We start from the raw sequence: 22,752 nt of genomic DNA, 5'->3' as shown, positions 1-22,752 counted from the left end.
TCTGCATCCCTCTCTCTCCCCAACTCTCTCTCCCTCCTCCGTTCCCCCTGGTTCTCCATTAGGCCTCTCTTGTTTTCCTGCTAGACCTATGAGTGCAAACATATGGTTTCTGTCCTTCTCTGCCTGGCTTCCTTCACTCAGCATGACACCCTCAAGGTCCATCCACTTTCTACGAAGGGCCCTATGTCATTCCCTCTCATTGCCATGTAGTACTCCATCGTGAATATATACCACATCTTCTTGATCCATTCGTCAGGTGATGGACATTTAGGCTCCTTCCATGTTTTGGCTATTGTTGACAGTGCTGCTATGAACATTGGGGTACATGTGCTCCTATGCCTCAGCATTTCTGTCTCTCTTGGGTAAATGCCCAGCAATGCTATTGCTGGGTCATAAGGGAGTTCTATGGATAGTTTTTTGAGGAACCTCTCACTGTTTTCCAGAGCGGATGCACCAGTTTCCATTCCCACCAACAGTGTAGGAGGGTACCCGTCTCTCCACACCCTCGCCAGCATCTCATTTAAAGTTGATTGCTTTCCATTACTCTGGCTTCTAGGTCACTAATTCATTCGTTGCTTCTTCCACCTTGCTATTCATTCCATCAAGCATGTTGTCCTTTTGTTTATTGAGTCCTTTATGTCTGCTATGTCATTCCTTATCTCTGTGTTAAGGGTCTTTCTCGTGTCTTCCACTCTTTTCTCAGGTCCAATGAGTATCCTTATGATCACTGCTTTAAAGTCTCTATAAGGCATTTTACTTATATCTGTATCCCTCAGATCTCTGGCATTACCTGTCCTATTCTTTACTTTGGGATAAATTTCTCTGTCTCCCTATTTTGTCTGCCTCTCTGTGTTTCTGTATGTTAAGAACATTGACTGTGTCTTCTGCCTTGAAAGTAGTGACTTCATGAAGAGGTGGTCCTGGAATGCTGTGCATTACAGCATCCTCTGTTCACCAGTACTTGGTACTTAAGGAGAGTATCCTCTGTGTTGCTTATACCTGGTGTTTTGTCTAAGTCCCTTTTCCTTTCGGTGCAGTTGTCTCCACTGACCCTTTGCCAGTTGTGCTGCTTGCTGTCTGTGGTGTTAGTGGGACCCTGGCAGGCCAGCTCTGAGGGAGCATGTCCTCCAGGCAACTTGGGAGCATGGCAGCCTTGTTAGTAAAATTTGTGTTGGGCCACTAGTCCTATGCTGGATACCCCGAAGTACTCTGGTGGCTGGGAGCAAAGATGAGTGTGGCACATGATGGTGAATGGGGTTGTGTGGCTGGGCTTGGTGCAGAGGCTGGGCAGGGCATGCAGTGGTCACTGTGCTCCCAGTGATTGGGCAGGACATGTGCAGAGCTTTAAAAATTTTTTTCCTGACAGGCTACAAGTGTCTGTGCAGATTTGGCCCCTGCAGGTGGCTCTGTGTTTATGCTGGAGGATGGGGGAGGGGAATCAAGCCTACTAATTCATGCATTCTCAAAGAAGTCCCACAACACTCTCCAAAATCAATATGAGTAGGTCTGTCTCCCATTTGCCACCAGCATTTTGTAAACTGTTGTTTTTATGTTGCCTCTCTGCATAGGCTGCTGTCTCTTATGTCAGCTATCACTAACTTTCCGAGCTAGCCCAGTACTGAGGTAGCTGTTAAATCTCCAGGTTCCAAGTTTCACTGGTTTTACCATTTCACAGAATTCAGCCCAATGTTTTTAAAGCTAAATGTTATGAGGATTAGTCTTCCCTGTGTGAGCTCCCTGGTACAAGTGCCCATTTCTCTTCTTGCACACAGCTCCCTTCCTCCTGCAAGCAAGCTCTCTCTGCCTTTTCTTTTCTTAATTTTTAATTTTTTGTTGTATTTTCATTTTCATTTGTTTCCATATATTTTTTAATTTCCTCTATAATTGCCTGGTTTGCCCAGTCATTCTTCAGTAGGGTAGTTTTTAACCTCCACATTTTTGGAGGTTTTCCAGACTTCTTCCTGTGGTTGATTTCAAGTTTCATAGCATTGGGTTCTGAAAGTGTGCATAGTATGATCTCAATTCATTTATATTTGAATCCAAAGCAAGCTTCAGGCTCTGAGCTGTCAGCACAGAACCAGATGTGGGGCAGGAACCCACAAACCATAATATCATGCTTGACCAGAGCAGAAGTCTGCCACTTAACCGACTGAGCCACCTAGGCACCTCCTCTTTCTGCCTTTCTGACCTTCCTTACCTTTTAGATGTGCTTCTTCTCTGTATTTGTTTGTAGAGTTTGTTCTGCCCATCTTCAGATTACTCTCCTGTTTACTGACTTGGATGTGGATGATACCTAGTTATAAATGTGGGATGGGGTGAGCTTAGGGTCCTCGTGTGCCACCACCTTCCCAACCTTTTGGATGTGTGTGTTTTGATGGACATTAGGGTTGTTCCTACTTTTTGCCTATTCTGAATAAAGCTATTATGTTCAATCACATATTTTTGTGGATACCTGTACTTCTTTCTCTTGGGTATACCTAAGTGTGGGATTTCTGAGTCCATCAGAGGGTGTACAGAATTTCTACAGTGGCTGTACAATTTTATACTTCCACCAGCAATGCAGAGTTCAAATGCTATATGTTCCTGAAAATACATGATATCTTCAGTCTTTTGAAGTATTCTAATGGATATTTAAAATTCCATTTCTCTGATGAATAATGATATTGAGTACCTTTTCATGTGTCCTTTGGGCATTTGCCTATCTTCTTTAGTGACGTGCCTGTTCAAGTCTTTTGCCAATTGTTAATTGGCTGTGTTTTTTTTCTTGATTTGTAAGAGTTCTTTTCATATTCTGGATACAAGTCTTTTGTCAGATATATGTATTATGGATATTTTTTCCTAGTCTGTGACTTGCCTTTTCACTTCTTTAGTGACATTTTTTAGTGTGTGTGTATATATATATATATATATATATATATATATATATATATATGTGTGTGTGTGTGTGTGTGTGTGTGTGTGTGTGTGTGTGTGTATACAATAGCTGTCAGCACAGAGCCTGACATGGGGCTAGAACCCACAGACTGCAAGATCATGACCTGAGCTGAAGTCAGACACCCAACCTACTGAACCACCCAGGCATCCTTAAATTATTTTGGATAAAGGTAAACATTAACAGAAGTTCAAATATGTCCCCTTTCAGTATAATATCTTATGCATAGCGTGGGATACATACACCCCACTCTGGAGATCAGTGTTCTGAACCACCAAAGGCTGATATTTTTGATGAACACTGATAATATTATTAATATCAGCAAAAGACTTCAGTGTAAATAAGTAGCTAGAGTTGACAAAGTGTGACCGTGACCTCAATGAGCATATTTGCTGATAACGTAAGAAGCCCTGAGCTTACTTTTGCACAATCATAGTTGTTTTCCCTTACTTGATTTATGGAGACAGCAGGGTGATCTGACTTGGTAGGAGTAAAGACAAACTTGCTTTTGGTTGCTGATGTAGGATGCAGTGCTTTTGACTCTACTCTTTTCTTCATCACCAAATTCCTAGAACTGAGCTGGGCTCTGGACTGACTGACTTTTTAGCAAAGATACTTAGAATTTGACTTGGGCTAATCCTTAGGGAAATTAAATGATTCAGAGCTTAGAGGACATTTGTTGTAAGGGTTAGTTAACTAGTTGGTTTTTAAGGAGCCTGGAGGAAGACACTGTCGGTAAGGATAGGTCATGCTGTGTGGAATAGCATAGTTCCATTGGTCCAAGATCAGGAGTGACCATGGGCCTGATCTACAAAACTTTACACTCTTGGAGCAGCCCTATGTAGGATTTGGGCATCTGCTTCTGAGGTAGTAGAGGGGGAAAAAAATCTTCTTTCTTGGTGTCCACCTCTTCAATCTTTCTGCATACAAGGATTACCACATAGAACCAGGCCTACTTATATCTTTTTAATTGGTGGTTGTTTTGAATTCTCGTTTAAGAGACATGTTTTGTTTTTCTGATTTGCCTTTGGGTAAAGTAGGGAAGATGAGGAAAAGCAGAGTTTCTTGTTATTACAATATAGACCACTTTGGAAATTTGAGAAGGATTTTGAAGGAAGAGAGTTGCTTTGAAATAGAAGTTAGGGCAGCCAGTGTAATCCACAGCCTGACATCAGAGTGTTGAAAGCCATGGCAAAGAGATTACAGAAGTTTCAAAGCCTCTCTCTTCCCTGTCCAAGGCACTCTGATTAATCTTTCCTAGCATGATCAAATGCTAAGGGATACCAATACAGGAGAGAGGGAAGATCAGAAACAGATAGCTCAAGATTTCAAACTAAGTTTCAGAATAAGCATGGATTTTATCTATTATTTGATAATCCTACTTCCTAATAGTTAAACTTATTTTTTTAATGTTTGTTTATTTTTGAGAGAGAGAGAGAGAGCATGAACATGTGAAGAGCAGAGAAAGAGAGAGAGAGAGAGAGAGAGAGAGAGAGAGAGAGAGAGAGAGAGAGAGAATCGGAAGCAGGCTCCAGGCTCTGAGCTGTCAGCACAGAGACCCAGAGACCAATGTGAGGCTCAAATTCACAAAGCATGAAATCATGACCTGAGCAGAAGTTGGACCCTCAACCAACTGAGCTACCCAGGCACCCCAAAACGTCTTAAATCCACATTTTCTCTCCCTTTCTACACGTTCTCTCAGTTGATGCCCCAGAAAAGACTGAATTACTGAATTGGTGTCTAAAGTGTTACTAAAAACTTGAAAATCTTTCAAAGGGTGTGAATAACACATTCAGAGGAGGTTCTTTATTTTTAAGCAATAAAACCACTATTCCAGGTGGACCTTTCTATTTGCAAACAAATAAATCAATGTAACAATTGACTATGTTAAACTCTGTTTAACATAGTTAAACAATGAACTATGTTGTTTGTCTTCTTAGACTATAGAAAAGTTAGTGGAGGTAGGAGTATGGGCTGATAATTTGGCCAGAAGCTCCTAAAACTGGCCAAGAGAGTTTCAGTCAATGACTATTTTTTTCCCAATACATTTCATGTAGTAGGCTGAGGTATTTACAGTCATACCATTGATTTTTTTTTAATGCCGCTTTTACACTATTATAATAAGCATTCAATACCTGTTGGTTATTGTTACAGATGATGTTTCTCCTACTGACTACATTTTTAAAGATAAACCTTATTTAACTTTTTTTTCCTTCACTCTCTAATATCTCCTACATTTATTTAAAAGCACCAAGCAAGTACCTGCTAGAATCTGATTAAATAAAAGCGGCTACTAAAAAACCAGTGTTGCTAAGTCCATTTTTCTTTGCCTTGATTCTCAAGGGGTCAGCTTGTCACTTTGTTGACAGGTATCAGCACTTCATGCTTCATTGGAGATGCATCAGAAATTTCCAAATTGCCAGCTCATTAGCACAAAATGGGGCTTCTTTCAGGAATTTCTTTCTCTCAGTGTCCCGTGCTTTTCAAAGTGTTCTGACCTTGATGGCCCACTCTGAAACAATGGATAAAGACCACAGGAAAATGAGAGGTGGATGTTAATTAGTAAATCTTGAAGGAGTGAAACGTGGGTGAAGGCAAAATACAATGGGGTGAAAAGCTGGGATTATCTGTGCCAGCAGAAGGATAATGCATAATTTTGTTAGCTGTTCACAGGTCACTGAATGTCAGAGCTCCAAGGGCCCTCAGAGATTATCTAGTCAGACCCCCATGCTTTACCATTAAGGGTAAATGAAGCCACAAGAGGGGAAAGGGAGTTGTCTAAGGTCAGTCAGCTCTTCACATTTTTACAGACACTGGCTGGCTTTTGGTTATATGGCATTTATGCAATCTATTTTCAATTACTTATGCCACTCACTGGTAGCCCAGCAATTGCTTGAGTAATCCAAAATGACACATAAAGTAACCATCATTTACATTGAGCCTTGTGATATCTGTTTATACTGACATTCCAGTGTGTCTGGGTCCAATCTGAGAATTCCCAACACTTTAAATGAAACAAGAAAACCACCCCTAAAAGTCTGGTTCAGGGGCGCCTGGGTGGCTCAGTCAATTAAGCCTCTGACTTTGGCTCAGGTCATGATCTCACAGTTAGTGGGTTTGAGCCCCATGTCGGGTTCTGTGCTGACAGCTCAGAGCCTGGAGCCTGTTTCAGATTCTGTGTCTCCCTCTCTCTGCCCCTCCCCCATTCGTGCTTTGTCTGTCTCAAAAATGAATAAACTATAAAAAAATTAAAAATTAAAAAAATTAAAAGTCTGGTTCAGGAAAGGCTGGGAAGTTGATCAAATGATGGTACACAGTCCCTCAGGCAGGGGATGTTATTCTCAGCAAGTTCGTTGATTCACACTTTGCCTGAGCCTTAGCCAGACTTAGGAATGGGGTGGTGGAAAGGGAAAACAAAACAAACATTTTATAAAAGAATATATACATCTTCTCTCCCTGCCTTCCTCCTTCCCTCCCTTCTTCCATCCTTTCCTCATTCATTTTCTTTTCATTCTTTTTCCTTGATAGTAAAATGAGTGGCTGCTTTATCTTCCATATAAACAAATATGTAGTTGAGCCATTGACCTGGAGAACTGGCTATCAGGAGGCAAAACAATTAATGGAAGACATGCTGGAATGTAGAGGTGGAGTGGAGGAAATACTAATAAATAATAATTTTTAAAATCACCAAAAAGTCAGGAGAAGTAAGAAGGAATTAGTTGTATAGCTCAGTAAGTGCCTGGGGTCTGGGAAAGGGCTGGTTTGGAGTATGGTCTGACGGACCTTCAATCAATTTCATCTCTAATCTAGACTATTCTAAACTCTAGGATTGTGCCAGGTACCCATAATTTACTGGTTTGTTGTCTGCAGATTTTTGCATTTGTGTTAAAGTGGTAATATTACACTCAACCATCTGTCCTGTGGAGGATGCTGCTAGTGACTGAGAAAGGGCAATAAACAGAAAAGGGGCATGTATAGTTGGCCTGAGGTTTATAGTCTAAGAAGGAGTCCCTGCAAGGACTCAGTGGCAGCCCCAGTGGCAGAAGGAAATGCAAAATGCTTAAGCTTTTCTTTAGCAATAATTAAGCATTTTAGTTTAAAAGGCCCCCCCCACCTTTCATTTTTTGGCCTAGAGTAAACAGAGGTCTTGTTGATGTAACAAAGTGCTTAATTAAGTTGAGGTGGTGCTTAATATCAATACATATTGAAGGGGAGACTTGCTATTGGTAACAGTAATATGGATAATTGAGTTGCATGAATAAAAAATGGGTAGAGTGAATTAAGACTAATGTACATCAACAGGAAAAATCTATTAGCATTCATTAGTAGGCTCCTATTTGTGGTTCTTTGTTAGAATAAGGAAACTCTTTTAGATGGCTGATCCCTGTTGAAAGTCCTCCCTGATGCTGAGGGCCTTCTGCAGATGCCAAAGGAGTGAGTCATTCAAATAGAACTTCTGAAATTCAAGTACAGCACTTTGGCTTTTTTTTTTTTTTTTTTTTTTTTGGCAGCAGGCAGCAGTCACTGAAGTAATAATGATAATGACACTGGAAATAAGAATGTGATTCTAATTAATTTGCTGAGAGTTGTTCCTCCATTTACCAATATTGGCTTGTTTTATCTTGAGTGGTGGCCCAGGTACTGGAACAAAGGTATATATATTCAAAGTCACTTGGCTAACCTATGATTTGTCAAAGGTTAATTAAAAAAAAAACAACTGTTGGGTTAGCAGCAATAAGTCTAATGACAGTCTATGATTTAACTTAGAATTTCAATTTATTTAATGGGGTTTAAAATCCTGAATTAACATTTTTCACTGTACTCAGGAGGTCTCAACTGCCAAATTGTACATGAGCTGGCCAACCTAAAGCTCAGCAATATTCTGACTTGCATGGTGGGTGATAGATTGGAGGGATGCTATAAAAGACTGAGAAAAAGATTGGAAGAAGAGTAGAAATATAAAAACACCTGCAGCAAGGACCAGTCTGTTTTTTATAGTTTACTGTCAAATTGATTTCCATATAACACCCAGTGCTCTTCCCCCACAAGTGCCCTCCTCCATGACCATCACCCCCCTTCCCCCTATCCCCCTCCCCCTTCAGCCTCCAGTTTGTTTTCAGTATTCAAGAGTCTCTCATGATTTGCCTCCCTCCCTCTCCCTAACTCTTTTTCCCTTTTCCCCTCCCCATGGTCCTCTGTTAAGTTTCTCCTATTAGACCTATGAGTGAAAACATATGGGATCTGTCCTTCTCTGCCTGACTTATTTCACTGAACATGACACCCTCGAGGTCCATCCACTTTGCTACAAATGGTCAGATTTCATTGTTTCCCATTGCCATGTAGTATTCCATTGTATATATAAACCACATCTTCTTGATCCATCAGTTCCATGATTTGGCTATCGTTGAACGTGCCGCTATGGATCCTGTACGTCTACTTCCTTTATGTCTACTGCCACAAGATACATGCTGGCAATCCTACCCCAAGCTTATGTACCCCCCCCACAACCTTATACATCTGAAGGGTCTCAGGTCTGAGGTTTTATTAAATACTAATAAATGGCGTTTCCCTAGCAACAGCTAGCCCCTCAAGGTCCCAGAAACCTTGCTTCCAAAATTCCTTAGAGATTTACTCTATTCCTGACCCCCGGCCAACCTTAGGGTACATAATGAGCTACCCATCACGACCCCAGTGCAGCTCTTCCTACCCACAGGTACTGTCCCTGGGCTTTAATAAAGTCACCTTATTGCACAAAAAGAAAGAAAGAAAGAAAGAAAGAAAGAAAGAAAGAAAGAAAGAAAGAAAGAAAGAAAGAAAGAAAGAAAGAAAGAAAGAAAAAGAGAAAGAAAAAGACAAGGAAACAAGGAAAGAAAAAAAGAAAAAGAAAGAAAAAGAAAGAAAGAAAGAAAGAAAGAAAGAAAGAAAGAAAGAAAGAAAGAAAGAAAGAAAGAAAGAAAGAAAATGCCGCTATGAACACTGGGGTACATGTGCTCCTATGCATCAGCACTTCTGTATCCCTTGGATATATCCCCAGCAGTGCTATTGCTGAGTCATAGGGGAGTTCTCCTGATAGTTTTTAGAGGAACCTCCATATTGTTTTCCAGAGCGGCTGTAACCATTTACATTTCCAACAGTGTAGGAGGGTGCCCGTTTCAGCAAGGACCAGTCTTTAGCTGCTCCACTTAGAGTCTGCCTTTCCCAAAACATTGTATGGCTTAATCATCCTCACCTCATTTGCCCTGAGGAGAAAAACAAACAAACAAGCAAACATATCTTCCTGATTTCATCAGTGGGGTAGACCTTTTTTTCTTTTTAACCTAACTATAACCTTGAAGCCAGGTGCCATGTGTGCTTTGTTCATTTCCGTATCTCTAGCATTTGGCATGCTGACCTGTGCATGCCAGAAATTCACTAAAAACTTGAGGAATAATTAATGGATGGATGAGATGACTCCTGCCACAATGGATGGAATTGATGTTCTAATCGGTAGACCTCACCTTGGTGGTAGAAGGAATAGAAGAATAGCCACAATCAAGGCCCCACCGCCCCCAGTGGGGGACATTCTCCTTTGCTTTCCTTTTGCCAAACCTACCTGCTATTATTTCTCCCTTTGCTTTCAATGCCCTCTAGCCTGAATACCTTCCTGCCAAGATTGCCCTGGTCAATGGAAATTCCGTAGGCTGTGGTGGAACAGTGAACACCCATGTTTTCAGATTTTGGTGAATTCCCACTATGTTCCAGGACCCTAGGAGCAATCTTCTAGGTATTTGTTGAAGAGACATAGATAAATGATCAGGTACTTTGTTTGTACATACTTTTTTGAATTCACAATTCCACTCACAGAATATTGAGCTGGAAGCTGAAGGTCTTCAGAGTCAACTCTCTTGCTGTGATCATAAGAGCTCGCAATGATTGAGGGCTTAACTGCTTTCAGATATTTCATGTGTTTGAAACCCCTTGAGGTAGGTACTCTTGTTATTTTATACTTCATGTATGTATCAGGTAGTTGAGACACAAAGAGGTCAGGTAACTTGCTCAGCATCACACAACTAGGAAATACTAGAACCAAGATTCAAACTCAAATTTATCAGACTTCAAAGGCTGACCAAAGATAGGAAAGGACTTGCCAAAGGTCCTTTTGCTGCAGCCTAGCTCTTCTGGCAGTAATCTGTATGCATATTTTGCGACACCACACTGCTTCTTCAGCTCACACTGTCCCATTCCTTCCAAGCATCATTCTTATTTAGAAGCCCTTGTCTCCCCAGATGGACTATAGATTCCTCCAGAGCAGAAATTGCATTATTTCTATGTTGCCTCCTTCCTCAAGGGTTTGCCCAAGCTTTGTCTTCAATAAGTAATGGTAATGAGCTTCTTAGCTATTTCTTTGAGCTTCCTGGAGCCATCTCCCAGTACTACTTGTGGCTCAGAGGTTGGAAGGAACCAGGATGTCGAATTTTGGGTAAGGGGTCATCTCACCACCTGCTTTCTGTTTTGTTCTCTACAACACAGATTGAAGATGGGGGCAAGGCAGCCTTGTCCCAGAAGATGAGGACTGGTGATGAACTGGTGAATATCAATGGCACTCCCCTGTATGGATCCCGCCAAGAGGCCCTCATTCTCATCAAAGGCTCCTTCCGGATCCTCAAGCTGATTGTAAGGAGGTAAGGCACAGGGAGATTTGCTGTAAGTAACAGGGGCCACTGAAACCAGTTGGTTGGTACTAAAGCCTCAATAGAGTTATATCCCTTATCAGTATCATCAAAGAAAGAGGTGTTTCACATAAACCGAATTTTGCAGACATCTGAAGCAGAGTGGCATAAGAGAAAGGATCTTTGGTTCAACTCCTGCCACCGCTACACGATATTACCCATGTCACCTTGGTTCAAATCCATGACACTACCTGTGTCACCTTGGTTAAATTTGTTTTACATCTGCAAGACTTGGTCTTCCTATTTGCTAATGAGAGAACTAAATGACTCCATACACACCAAGGGCCTATCTAACCTGGTGTTTTTCTGTCTCCTTTATAACATGCTGCTACTGCTCAACCACACAGATTTATTTTTTTATTTTTTTCAAGTTTTTATTTAAATGAAAGACACAGACTTAAAGAGACCCTACTGTCAGCCATGATAGGCATTCTGGAAGCTGTGGCAAACTCTAAGATAGAAACGCTGCTCTTAAGGAATATAGAGCCTGATAGGGAAAAAAGACACACATATGACAAATTAATTAGTGATACATTTTTTGAAAAAAAGCAATAAAGGAGATTTCACAGGGTGAAGGGTGATTGTCAAATATATTGTTGATATAGAACTTGCTACTAAAATTCAAGAGAAAGTACTTCAGAAGAGATCGATAGGGTAAAAGTTCAGAGAGGAGGTGGAATTTGAGCTAAAGGTTGGGTAGAATTGGACAAATAAGACATCAGGAGGAGAAAAGCACTCAAGAAATGTAGAATGGCATAATCATAAGGAAGGTAAAGACACTTTTACATAGTTATGCTGTTGCTACTACACATCCGCTTGTTGGTAAGCTTTCCGTATGATTTCTCTTTCATTTTGCTGCTGTATCTTTGCTCTGTATTACTGGAGCTCATACTTCTCCCTTCTTTTAGTTTCCTGCATCCTTTACACATGCCTGAGTTTCTCCATCTTAATTATTTTTATTATAAAAAATATTTCTAAAGCATCTTCCCATCATCATACTTCCCCCTCTGGCTACTGGGCCATCTTTCTCCTTTTTTTCATACTTAGTCTCTTAAAAGAAAAGTGTGTACTCACTGCCTTCATCTACAGTTTGGCTTTCCACCCACTGCAGTCTGAATTGGGCTTCCAGAACCCCACTGAAATTACTATATCAAAAGCTACATATTACTTCCTAATTGTCCAAGTTAATGGATTATTTTCAGTCTTTATCATGTATGACTGGTATATGACATTTGACATTGTTGCTCTGGATTATGTCCTCCTTGGTGAAATTCTTCTTTCTTGCTTTTAAGATACATTTTTTTTGTTCTTTTCCTATCTTGCTGCTCATTTTAAAAATCTTTTTTTTATTTCAAAATTCTGTTTAAATTCTAATTCGTTAACATATACAGTAAAATTGGTTTACGTGTAGAACTTGGTGATTCATCACATATATATAAAACCCAGCACTCATCACAAGTGCCCTCCTTAGTACCCATCACCCATTTAACCCATTCCCTGCCCACCTCCCTACATCAATGCTCAGTATGTTTTTTACGGTTAAGAGTCTCTCATGGTTTTCTCTTTCTTTTTAAAGAATTTCTTTTCAGAAGAATCAGATTTTTTTAAGTTAAATTCAAGTTAGTTAACATACAGTATAATCTTGGCTTCAGGAGTTAACTAAAACCCAGTGATTCATCTCTTACATATGACTCCTAGTGCTCATCCCAAAGAGTGGCCTCTTTAATGCCCATAACCCATTTTACCCATCCCCTTTCCACCCCCATCAACTCTCAGTTTGTTCTCTGTATTTAAGAGTCTCTTACGATTTGCCTCCTCTGTTTTCCTGATGAATGAATGAATGGATAAAGAAGATGTGATATATATATATATGTATACACACACACACGTATGGAATACTACTCAATGAAAAATAATGGAATCTTACCATTTGCAACAATGTGTATTGAACTAAGTGTATTATGCTAAGCAAAATAAGTGAACCAGAGAAAGACAGGTATCATATGATTTCACTCATAGAATTTAAGAAACTCAACAGATGAACATAGCGGAAGGAATCATTTGCTATTTAAAACCAAGCTTCTCTACTACCTTCTCTTTCTCTGATCATCCATTAAATGCTGGTGTTTTCTCTAGTTCCACTTTCTAACTTCATTAATATGCCATGGAAAACCTCACTCAGTTCCAGAGCTTCAATGATCATTTACACGTATCTATGACTATATCTCTTGAGCCCCAGAACCAGATAGTCAACTTCCTACTGGACATCTATGCTTGGAGGTTTCAGAAGCATTTCAAGCACAATGTGCTCTAAAACCTAACCTGTCATCCTCTCCTCCTTAGCCCCATCTCTGTGCCTGGGTCAAACCATGCCCTTAGTCAACCAAACCAGAAACACAGAGCCACTTTAATTCTTCCACTGTTCTCATGCTCTACATCCAAGTAATTCATCCTGAGGGAATACAGAAGGGAGAAAGGGTTTTAAGTTAGTAAAGGTGAGGTTACATAAGATCCCCTTGGTTTATCAGATAACTTATTCATACCTAGGATTAAGCCATCCCTGCTCATGTACTTGAATAGGAAGGGACATTTTAAGAAATGCCTTGCACAATAGACACATTGTCACTGACTCAGTCTTGAATTGGTCAGGATTTAGGTTTTAAATAAGGCTTCTTAGAGAGGTCACTTGGTAGTTTTTGCTTTAGAGACAGATCCATGTATGGCACTGCCTAGTTCCATCACATGGGAAATAATAGTTCCTATATAGTGGCATTGTTGTGATGATTTAATAAGGCAATTTATATAAAATGCCTTCATTTAGTAGATTCTCAAAGAATTTCATTCTCATTCCTTTCCCTGGGGTATAAAAGAAGCACAATTGGAGTAACCACGCATTATTAAATAAGGAGAACATCAGAACTGTAGTGTGCTTTGCAGCCTAACCTTCAAAGCACAGGATTTGCAGGAAAACCATTAGGGGTAACAATGATCTGAACATGAAATAAAGGTCCCTGTGAGATACAGGTTATACCACCACTTGGAGGGACTGTAGATACTGTCCATGGTGGCTTCTGAGCCAGTCCTAAAAATGAGAGTATCTGGGTGTGTCACCTATCCATCATCTCTTGGTGAGCTCCATGTTCTCTTTGTTCCTGCTGTAGCAACATCTGCCACTACCAGTCACTCAAGAGAGGTTGTAATTCTGGCCTTGGAGATAGTAGGGCCTTTGTTTGTCCTGGTGTGGCAGGTCCTATACTCCCTGAATCTCACTGTTTACCCTTTCAGCCTCTCCCCTCAACTCCTATTGGAGGAGGGGCTCAATGACATAATTTATTAGGTGATGCTGCCCTCTTGTGGAAAATTTAACCTTCATGTATGGATTACCCCAGGAATGGTATAAAGCACTTATTTATCCCCTTTTATTAGTCTAAATGATTCCTTGGATTTATGAAAGAGCTCTTAGCACATAAAAGAAATGTGATCTCTCTGAGATTTAATAGTTAGCCTAGTGTTTTATACTAAAGTAGAAAGATGTTGGTTTGAGTAAGAAATTAACTGGCAAGCATTCATCACTCAGCTTTAGGTCTGTACTTGAGCCCTTTGGAATGAATATGATGAGAAAGGAGAACTTTAGAAAATGGCATACTCTGAAAAGCCAGGCCAGCTTTTTCTCCTATATTGCCTTTTAGATAATGGTCAACTAAGTCAGAAATCTAGGTGTTAACCCTCAACTATTCTCACTTGTCCAATCTAAGTAATTCCAAGTCTTGAGATTCTACTTGTTATATACTTCTCTGCAACCTCTGTCTCAACCCAATCACTCATGATTTCTTACCTGGACTATTGTAAGAGTCTTTTCATTGTCTTCTTGCCTTTTGGTCTCACCTCTTTCTAATCAATCCATTCTCCAAATAAGGCATCTGATCATATCATTCATCTATTTGGAAACAAAACAAAACAGGAACAATAACCATATAATTATGTTGGTCCCAAGAGATTTATTTTATATTTATATCTATATCCCTATATTTAAGTATATTATGTTCATGAAACATATTTTTACATCCAAATATTTAAGTAAATAACTATTGGCAATACAAGAAGAAAATTTACAGAAATGTCTTTATGGAAGATTTCTACATAATTCACCTATGACAGATAAAGTAAGTAAAAATAAGTACTTAGAAAACGTGAAAAACACAATTCATCAGACTTAATTAATACCAAAAATTGTATTTGGACAGTGAATATGCCCTCTTTTCAAATATCTAGAGAACATTTTTAAAATGATCATATGGTATACAACAAGGAAAATCTTTGCATACTCTTACAAGTGGAAATCATATTTGCCCTATTCTCCAATGATAATGTAAAACTACAAATTTAGAAACAAAGTTAAACAGAAGTCTTCTATTGCTTTAATACTTCAGAACACATTTATATGCAAGTATAGCCAAAAGAAACACTAACAGACTAATAAAAAATAACAAAAATGAGAACTTGACTTATCAAAACTTTGAGAGCAATATTCAGAAGTAAATTCAAAACCTTAAATATTTTATTATTAAAAATTAAGAATGAAATTACATGATTAAGAATCCAATATAATATTAAGCCGAGAGGTATATTGTTTTTAATGGGGAGATGAATTAAATAGATAAGCCTCTAGCAAATTTAATTAAGAAAACAAAGATAAATTATAAATAAAATTTAGATGATAAATGGAATATAAAAACAAATGCAAAGAAATTTTCCTAAATTATAGGAAACTGTTGTACCTTAAAAATTTGAAAATCTCAAAATTCTTTTAAAAAAAATTTTTTTTAATGTTTTATTTATTATTGATACAGAGCGAGACAGAGCATGAGAGGGGGAGGGTCAGAGAGAGAAGGAGATACAGAACCGGAAGCAGGCTCCAGGCTCTGAGCTAGCCATCAGCACAGAGCCCGACGTGGGGCTCGAACCCACGAACGTGAGATCTGACCCAAGCCGAAGTCGGAGGCTTAACTGACTGAGCCACCCAGGCGCCCCTGAAAATCTCAAAATTCTTAAAAGTTTGAAATATAAAATGTTAAACACCAAGCATTAGTAAGAAATTCAAAACTTAAATTGGCCTGCATCTGTAGAAACTTGAAAATAATTATCAAAGAGAAACTTCCAAAAACTCTTTAGGGCCACATGTTTTTTCCTTCAGATTTTCTAAGAATAGTCAATTCTATAACAATATTATAGAATTGTTATAAAACATTGTTATAGAAATGAAAATCTTGGAGAGTTATTCACATTGATTTTGAAACTAGCATTATTCTAATACCAATTTCTCACAGACTGTTCCAGAAAGAATATTCTCTTCAGTTTGTGAGTTTAGATGCAAAACCTATAAATGAATTCTATCAACTCTACTTCAGTAATACTGCACAATAACAATTCATTGCAAATGTTAAAAGGCAATTTTTTTAAAAGGTAAAAATCTTAACTCATAATGATATAAAAATGAACATATGTTCAAGATTTTATTGAGGAAATTGTAAAGTGTTGCAATGAGTTCAAAAGATAACTCAAATTAGCACAAATTTAATTTAAAACAACAATAGACCATAAAAACCAATTAGGAGCTCTAAGGAGAAATATTTCCCATTCATGACAGCAACCAAACACCAAAAGTGTTTTAGGAATGGCCGTAAGAAGAAATATGTATGACAGAAAGAGGATGTATATGGCAAAAATTATAGAACTATACAGAAAGAGAAAATGTGTATAAGTAAATTTTGATCATGTAGGTAAAGTCACAGGGTACTGTATTAAATGATAAATTTAAAAAGCCAAGAGACAATTTAATGGACAGTGTGTTCATATGCCCTGATTTAGGCATGCTCTCTATATACCACTTCCAAAGCATTCTTTCTCCACTCTCACGTAAAATCTCTTCACTTTTGAAATCTAATAATGCAGGCTTTAGCATTTTCCTTTCCCGACCACTGGCATCTATCAAACTCCAGGTCATTCTCCCACTTCCATTTTGTACTTTGGCACCTGCTTCACCATCATCTTCCCTACCCCAATGCATACTGTCATACTGAAAGATTTCATTGTCCTTTTAAAGGATCACAAACTTTAGTTTTATGGGTCTTTGATCATAGCTTCAGCAACCCTCTATAGCAGCTGCTTACTCCTCTGACTGCACTATGGACCTTGCCAGTCTTTCAGTCAACATGTATTAATTGGATGTCTAACCTATGCTAGAATCTGGGGAATCAATCATGAATAACATAGGTACGGTCTCTGCTCTCATGGCCTCTGACACCTTCCAGTCTTTCTGAAAGGGAAAAAGACAAAGAAAGTCAGTTGAGTACCTATTATCTTAGTATCTCCAAGGAGAACACATAACTAGAAGCATTCTAGATGCATAAAAGAGAAGTTAATTTATTGCATACAATGGATGCTTTCGGTCCTGGTTCCCACTGGTGAGCATCACTTAAAACTTGTTAAAATGCAAATTATTGGGTACCACCAGAGATGTACTGAATCAAAACTCTTGGAGTGGTGCCTAACAATATGTTTTAACAAGCTTTCCAGGTGAAAAGCATATAGTTTGAAAATGGCCACCTCGAGGCATTAAAGGATTAATTTTCAGGAATCCATTCTGAAAGACTAAATTCACCATTCTGTTGGCAATCTCTTCTCCTTTTAGGTTTCTCATACTCCATTCCCTTTACAGCTACTCTTTAATATCATCAAATCCTCAAATATCATTTTCTCCTATTCTTTCAGTCTCTTTTAATCACCATGGCCCATGACTCTTCTTACTCTACTCACCGAATCTGAGCAACTACATTCATTCATGGTTTTAACTACCACCACTGTGCTCATAACTGCATCTCTAGTGCTAACCTGTACCCAAAATTCATATGGACAGTGGGAAAACCCAACAGTAAATGCAGTGCAATGTGTATAAATCTGAATTCATTATCTAGCTTATAAAACTCTCCTTCCAATAGCACTTGGTGGTACTTTCATCCACCTTGCCATCCAAGTGAGAAACCTCGGTCACTTTTGACTTCTTGCTCTCGTCATTAAGCCATGTTAATTTTACCTTTTAGATGCTTCTAAAATTTATCCTCGTCTCTTCATTTCCACTACTTTAGCTCTGGTTCAGGCTCTCATCATATCACCCTTGGACTGTTTCAGTAGCCTCTCAGCTGTCTCAGATCTGTCTGCCAAAGTGTTGATACAGAGATAAAGCTAAAATACAGATTCAATTATATCAAATTGCTGAATTTGATAACTGCTGAAAACTTGTCATTGCCCATAGGCATAGCATGTGTCTGTGTGTGTGTGTGTGTGTGTGTGTGTGTGTGTGTGTGTGTATCTTCCATGGTGTTTATATTTTATAGCTTCATTCCTATCCTTGCCTATAACTTCATCTGGAGTTTCTTATCTTTTATATTAGAGCAACAACACTGCCCAAGAATTTCATGCTGTTTATCAGTTCTGTGACTCTGTTAATTCTCTGCTTTCTACTTGGAGCATACTTTCCCCTTTGCTTGCTTAGTTAATGCCTTCATATTAATATTCATTAAGACTCAGCTCTGGGGTTGATGCTTATAGGATACTTTCTTTAATACCTTGGGTTAAGTTAGGTGGCTTCCTTTGACTCCCATAGAACCATAGAACTCTAGCTTTTATCAGATTGTATTGAAATAATTTGTTTCTGTATTTATCTTCCACATTAGACTGGACAGGTGTTGGAACACTTTAGCCCATGGGCTAATTCTAGCCCACCACCTGTTTTTGAATGGTCTGCTAGCCATGAGTGTTTTTTTTAATATATTTTAAGTGGTTGGGAAAAGAAGCCAAAGAAAAATAGCATTTCATGACATGTGAAAAATACATGAAAGTCAATAAAAAAACTTTTATGGGAACAAAACCATACCTATTCATTTGTTATTGCCTGTGGCTGCTTTCACACAACAACAGCCTAAAAGTGCTTTTTATGTGGGTCTCTACAGATAATACATTCTGTCAACTTTTGGAGGCATGAGAGGAGGTACTTCTTTGTATGCATTGTTATATCCCTAGCATCTAATACATGTATGGCCCAGTGGAAAGGTTCAGAATTTTTAATTTATACATCTTGATATAGGAAGGTAGAGAAGATGAGTAACTGGTCCACTAGGTGGTTATATTGTCATGGTCACCTGAACTGGTGAGATTGTATTCAGTCTCATGAGTATGCTTATTTGTGACTCTTGTTTTTCAGTAACTAATCAGCTCTAGACACACTGATCAAAAGACAAACAAACAAATCTAGTTTTTGTCCTGAAAACCTGATGTCCAGATCTTGGATCAACATGAATATGGAATGAAACTACCATATGTTGGGGCTTTGTTCAGGCTACTTGCCAACTTCCCTAGTTTACCTCTCTGTTGTTGTCATTATGCCATGTAATCTACTATTAAATGGAAGCAGTTAAACTGTTAAAACTGTAATTACCCTGTTAGGAATTAATATACCAGGAATATGCTGGCTTACTAAAGCCGGAGGGCATGTCCCAGCCTGGTGCTTTCCCACTGCTCCATTAAAGCCAGTGGGCATGGCCTGGTTCTTCAATCTTGCTCTGCTTTGCTAAAACCAGTGGACATGTGTAGTCCACACAGGAGAAACACCTTGATCTCTGGATCTTATCACCAGGGGCTCTGCATCTCTAGGCCAATAGGACTGAAAGAATCAGAGGCATAGTTCTTAGCAGGCTACCACTACCAGGCAGCAGGCTGAGACACACCCCCATCTTCCTGTTTAAAAAGCCTATTTACTTGTCCTGGAGCTTCAACTTGAGGGATAGGTGTCAGGTTTCCCATACATATAGAGGCTAAGGAGGTACTCTACAGTTTGTCAGTACTCTCCAGAAAGGAGCTTACACATTGTTTAGAGCCCTGATTTTGGCAACTGTTGCCTAGGGGAAACCTCCAGATTGCTGGGACAGGAGGCCAGAAGGGATTATAACTGCAGTCCTATATGCCTGTATATATTTGCATACTTTAAAGCCTGCTGCCTGAGGGGCTGGCTTACAATCAGCCTGAAACTAGATGCTGACTAAGATGACAGATCTTGACATACCCTCAGAAACTGGCAACTATTAAGAATAAATTAGGCTAGTTAGATAATCAAAAACATTGCAGAGACAACCAAAAGCAAGGGCAAAGTTAAATTATAGGGTTTATCACCTACACAGGCAGCCCCTCTAAGGCTGGGAGATTTAGCTGTTTCATCTAATACATAGAAACAAACAAAGAGTCAAGCAAAATGAAGAAACAGAAAAATATGTCCCAAGCAAAAGAAAAAGATAAAACCTCAAAAAAGAATCTTTTTTTTTAAATTTTTAAATGTTTTATTTATTTTTGATACAGAGAGAGACAGAACATGAGAGGGGGAGGGGCAGAGAGAGAAGGAGACACAGAACCAGAAGCAGGCTCCAGGCTCTGAGCTAGCTGTCAGCACAGAGCCTGACGCGGGGCTCGAACCCACGAACGTGAGATCTGACCTGAGCCGAAGTCGGAGACTTAACCGACTGAGCCACCCAGGCGTCCCTCAAAAAAGAATCTTAAAAAAAGAGATAAGTAATTTACTTGATAGAGAGTTTAAAGTAATAGTCATAAATATGCTCACCAAACTTGAAAGAAGAATGGGGAACACAATGAGGACTTTAACAAAGAGATAGAAAATATAAGAATACCAAACAGAAGTCACAGAACTGAAGAATACAGTAACTGAACTGAAAAGTACACTAGAGGAGTTCAATGGCAGACTAGATGAAGCAGAAGAAAGGATCAGTGATCTGGAAAACAGAACAGTGGAAGTCACCCAAACAAAAGAGTGAAAAAAATAATTTTAGAAAGTGAAGATTACATAAAGAACTTATGGGGAAACACCAACCAGAATAACATTTACATTGTAAGTGTTCCGTAAGCAGAAAGAGAGAGAAAGGGGCAGAAAACTTATTTAAACAAATAATGGCTGAAAACCTCCCTAACCTGGAGAAGAAAATAGACATCCAGGTACAGAGAGCCCAGAAAGTTTCAAATAAAATGAACCCCAAAAGATCCACATCAAGGCGTATTATAATGAAAATGTCAAAAGTTAAATAGAAAATCTTAATAGCAGCAAGAAAAAATCTTTTACACACAAGGGAGCCCTCAGAAGGCTATCAGCAGATTTTTTAGCAGAAAGTTTGCAGACTGGAAAAGAGTGGTATGATATATTCTAAGTGCTGAAAGGAAAAAACTTCCAATCAACAATATTCTACCTGGTAAGGTTACCATGGAGAATTGAAGAAAAGGTAGAGTTTTCTAGACAAATAAAAGCTATGGGAGTTATTACCCCTAAACTGGCCTTATAAGAAAGGTGAAAGGGACTTCTTTAAGCTGAAAAAAAGGGTACTAATTAGTAATGAGAAAATGTATGAAAGTAAAAATCTTATTCATAAATGTAAATATATAGTAAAGGTAGTGAATTAACCTATAAAGTTAATATTAAAATTAAAACACTAAAGGAGTAAAATAATTATGGCTACAATAATTAGTGAAGAGACACAAAAGTACGTAAAATATAACATCAGAAATATAAAATGGGGCGCGATGGAATAAAATGGTAGAGTTTTAGAATGTGTTCACACTAAACTTGCTATCAACTTAAAATGGACTGTCTCTCTATATATAGAGAGAGACTTGAATGTCTCAAAAAGACTTGAATGTAATGCCTGCAACCATAAAACTCATAGATGAAAAATAGGCAGTAAGCTCTTTAGCACCATCAGTCTTGGTGATAATTCTTTTTTATTTGACACCAAAAGCAAAATAAATAAGTGGGACTACGTCAAACTAAAAAGTTGTGCACAGCAATGGAAACCATCTGCAAAATGAAAAGGCAACATACTGAATGGGAGAAGATAATTGCAATTCATGATCTAATAAGGGGTTAATATCCAAAATATATACAGAATTCATACTATTCAATAGCAGAAAAAACAACCTAGTTAAAAAATGGGCAGAGGTCCTCAACAGATATTTTTCTAAAGAAAATATACAGATCATCAATAGACACATGAAAAGATGCTCAACATCACTAGTTATCAGGGAAATGGAAATCAAACCATAATGATGTATTATTTCACAGTTCTCACCATGCTATTATCAAAAAACCAAAATTTAACAATAAACAGCTAGGTGTTATGAGGACATAAAGGAATATCCACTACTGCATTGTTGGTGGGAATAGGAGTTGGTGCAGCCATTGAAGAAAACAGTATAAAGGTTCCTCAAAAAAAAAAAATAGAAATACCATTTCTACATTATGCTGGTATACGATTATTCCAGCAATTCCACTTCTGGGTATTTATTCAAAGAAAATAAAAACACTAATTTGAAAAGAAAAAAAAAACCAAAGTATTTAATAAAAGACAAATATGGACATTATAAAATGGTATAAAGTCACTTCAACAAGAAGACATATAAAATTTGTGAATATTTATGTACCCAACAGAGATTACCTACATATATAAAGCAAACATTAACAGAGCAAAAGGGAGGAGAAATTGACAAGAATACAATAATAGTAGGGGGTTTATTTATTTATTTGTTTTATTTCCTTTTTTTAAAAAATAGTTTATTGTCAAATTGGATTCAATATAACACCCAGAGCTCTTCCCCACAAGTGCCCTCCTCCATCACCACGACAGACATCTTTTCCCGCTGCCCCTCCCCCTTAAACCCTCAGTTCCTTTTCAGTATTCAATAGTCTCTCAGGTTTTGCATCCCTCTCTCTCCGCCTCTCTTTTTCCCTCTTCCCCTGCCCCTGGTCCTCCAGTAGGTTTCTCCTGTTCTCCTTTTAGAACTATGAGTGCAAACATATGGTATCTGTCCTTCTCCACCTGACTTATTTTGCTTAGCATGACATACTCGAGGTCCATCAACCTTGCTACAAATGGCCATATTTCATTCTTCCTCATTGCCATGTAATACTCCATTGTGTATGTATATGTGTATATATATACACATACCACATCTTCTTGATCCATTCATCAAGTGATGGACATTTAGGCACTTTCCATGATT

The sequence above is a fragment of the Suricata suricatta genome, chromosome X (assembly GCF_006229205.1).
Source record: "Suricata suricatta isolate VVHF042 chromosome X, meerkat_22Aug2017_6uvM2_HiC, whole genome shotgun sequence".
In the NCBI taxonomy this organism is placed as follows: Eukaryota; Metazoa; Chordata; class Mammalia; order Carnivora; family Herpestidae; genus Suricata; species Suricata suricatta.
This window is presented reverse-complemented; position numbering follows the sequence as displayed.